Source organism: Palaemon carinicauda, chromosome 4 (genome assembly GCF_036898095.1).
Source record: "Palaemon carinicauda isolate YSFRI2023 chromosome 4, ASM3689809v2, whole genome shotgun sequence".
NCBI classification, from domain to species: Eukaryota; Metazoa; Arthropoda; class Malacostraca; order Decapoda; family Palaemonidae; genus Palaemon; species Palaemon carinicauda.
Window position 1 is genome coordinate 93,008,862 of NC_090728.1, and position 3,780 is coordinate 93,012,641.

Genomic DNA, 3,780 nt, shown 5'->3' on the forward strand with positions numbered 1-3,780 from the left:
AAATCCCTTGATTGTGGTCAGGAAGTTCGTATGATTGGCCGTGATTTTAGTGCTGCCTTTAACCGTGTTAATCATGAGGCCGTTGTTTTCAAACTCGAACAGTTGGGAGTGGGTGGGTCATTTCTTAGCATTATTATTGAATTTTTAAGTAATAAATCTCAGAGTTGTTGTTAATGGGCACCATGGTGAGTATAGGAATGTAATATCTGGTGTTCCACAGGGTAGTGTTCTTTGCCTATTACTTTTCATACTATATACACAGGACATGTGGTTTGGTGTAGATAACAAACTTGTTGCATATGCAGATGATGCTACTCTCTTTGCATCAATTCCCTCTCCTGAATGTAGATCTGGGGTTGCTGAATCCCTTAATAGTGATTTAGCTAAAGTTAGTGCATGGGGAAAAATTTTGGGGTATGAAGTTGAATCCTAACAAAACTCAAAGTATGATTGTAAGTAGGTCAAGTACAGTGGCTCCTCAACATCCGGATCTCAGCATTGATAATGTTTCTTTAACTTTGTATGATTCTTTTAAAATTTTAGGTGTGATTCTTGACTGCAAATTTACTTTTGAGAAACACACTAGGTCTGTGTCTTCTTCAATTACACAAAAAATTGGCTTACTGTATTGAGAAAGTCTTTTAAGGTTTTCGGTGATCAATCTATTCTGAAGAAGTGTTTTAATTCTTTCATTCTACCTTGTTTTGAGTATTGTTCTCCTGTCTGGTCTGGTCTTCAGCTGCTGATTCTCATCTTAATTTGTTGGACAGAAACGTATGGTCTATAAAATTGCTTATTCTTGATCTAGATATTAATCTTTGGCACCGTCATTCAATTAGTTCATTATGCATGTTGCATAAGATTTTTCGTAATTCTGACCATCCTTTACATTCAGATCTTCCTGGACAGTTCCATCCTGTTTGTAATACTAGGCAGGCAGTTAATTCTAATAGTCAGGCCTTTTTCATCATGAGGCTCAATACTACACATTATTCTAGAAGTTTTATTCCAGCTGTGGCCAAGTTGTGGGATGATTTTTCTAATCGGGTAGTTGAATCAGTAGAACTTCAAAAGTTCAAAGTTGAAGCAAATATTTTTATGTTGAACAGGCTGACATAAGTCTTTTTATATTTTGTATATGACATAACTGTTTTGCGCTGTTATAGTTTTTAGAATGATTTATTGTTAATTTTTTCTCATCATTTATTTATTTACTTATTTCCTTTCCTCACTGGGCTATTTTTCCCTGTTGGAGCCCTTGGGCTTTAGCATCTTGCTTTTCCAACTAGGGTTGTAGCTTGGCTAGTAATAATAATAATATATAGACTAATAAATATCTCTTATTCAGATTAGACAGGAAGTGCATTAAAATTGTAACATAAAATTAAACATTTTTCCTCAAAATGAAGTCAGCCGGGAGAGGCGCAATGAGACAGTTTGCATCTTATTATTTGTAAATCTTCAAAATTAAGCTTGCGATATGGCAAACATTTTCACAGTCTGATCTTTGTACCATCAAGTCACTCATTGATGAGATTTTATACTGGGTCCAAATCTGGTAGGTCCTGGGGTATGCTTCAATTACATGTTGCTCAGTTTGTATTTGGCCATACACACAACCTCTCCTCTACAGGTAACTGGCTCTTCCCTCTTCTGTTCCAACAGCCAACCTCAATACCAAGAGAATGAGAACTCAGTCTTAGTCTTGTCCACTCCGTTCTCTCCAACTCATTTATATTGTTTTTTTTTTTTGTTTTTTTTTTTACTATAAATGTCATGAACGTTAAATTATACATGCTCTAGCGCATTTCAGAGCCCACTCCCTATTGATGCTAATATTGCTAATCTAGTTCCATCGGTACCAGTCAATAAATTGTCCAACTTTCCCTGCATTACTTTTGGTCCCAAAATGGCAAACATCGAGGTAGCATCTATGTCTGCAAACCAAACCTGCTCATGGCTAGACCTCTGGTCTAGAGCAGTATCCCACTTTGCGGTGACTGAAAACTTACGGGAAGAACAGGCCCTTAAGCAGTTTGAGGAATTATCTTGATTGGGGCTAAAGCCAAAGAATTCCTTTTCCATCAGAACATTTACCTATGGGATAAGTGTATCCTAAAGAGTCGAAATGCTAACCAAGCCAAATGCTCTAGACAGCTGTCTCCCAGGTACGCGTTAGCCCTAAGAAACTTGGACTTGACGCTGACCAAGCCAAATGCTCTAGACAGCTGTCTTCCAGGTAGGCGTTAGCCCTAAGAAATTCGTACTTAGTGAGTTCCCCTTCTCTCTTACCTCCCTCAGATGTAGCCACAGCTATAGAGGAGATAGAGAGGTTAAGAGGTTTAGAGCATTTACCTATGGAATAAGTGTATCCTAAAGAGTCGCAATGCTGACCAAGCCAAATGCTCTAGACAGCTATCTCCCAGGTACGCATTATCCCTAAGAAACTTGGACTTAATGTTGACCAAGCCAAATGCTCTAAACAGCTGTCTCCAAGGTACGCGTTAACCCTAAGAAACTCGAACTTAGTGAGTTCCCCTTCTCTATTCCCTCCCTCAGATGTAGCCACAGCTATAGAGAAGATAGAGAGGTTAAGACAAGCTCCTATTATAAGAAAGGCAGTAGCACCAAGGTAGTCTGCCCCCTGGCAGCAGCTAAGGAACTTGCCTTTCAAGTCAGTTCCGCAACAAAGATGACTTCTGTCTTCAACAGATTCTCAACAGCCCGGGAGACAAGCCCCCAGATCTATCTTTCATGGGAGAGAACTTCCCTCCATACAAAGAGGGCATAGTTGCAGAGGCTCCCACTAGGGAGGGCATGGCCCCAGCTTACTACGAGGGGGGTATGCCTACAAAGCTTTTGGCTAAGGTGGCAGGACTTCGGGACCGACCCTTGAACGCTAGCAGTCCTCCCTTCAGGATATTTAGTCCCTCTTCATAGCCTGTCCGCCACCTCTGACCAGGACTCTGACAATCCAACAATTGTATACAAAAGGCTCAGTAAAGGACCTCCTTATTAGAGGAAGTCTCCAAATTGTTGGCCAAGGAAGTCTTGAGCAACTCCAGTGAGACAGGAAAAGGCAACTCCTTGATAACAACCTATGGTTTCCAAATAAGAAGGCACAGCCTCACTCCTGCCATGCCACCTTGTAGTAGAAATACACGAAGCTAAGATCAAAATATCTTCATCTTCCTTCGGTAAAGATATTCTCGAGTGGAGAGTGGTTATTGCTAACTATCTGAATTAATCAGGGACAGCAATGTACGCAGAAAGGACTTTTCGCTTCCTATCAGCAATGAGACTCTTAATCTTGTGGTGTAATTACCTCCCACTGGTTGTTTTATAACTCCGGTGTATTGCTAATCAGTCCTAGACCAAAAACTACAGTAATTGGCGATACTTGGAGACAGTCTTACACTGCTTTGTCTGATTCGTCAGACTAAAAATCCAAACATCCAAGGGATTCTGAATAAGTCTATCTTCAAAGGAGACAACAGAGAAACAGTACCCAGACGTACTGGAACTTCTCATGGAAGCCCTTAGAAAACCTCCAGAATTACTAAAGCATAATAGGTCAACCACTCTCAGCAAAAGTTCCAAGTCACAGTGCATTGCCTGCCAGGCCACAATAGGAAACTAGTTGGCTACACTTCCGGAAAAAGGGAGTTCGATCCCAACTGTGAAACAACTGTCCAGATGTCCCTGAATGTTATCTGCAACAGTTCATCAGGCCAAATGGAACCTTTAGTGATTGGGGTTATACAAGGGATTGACAATACT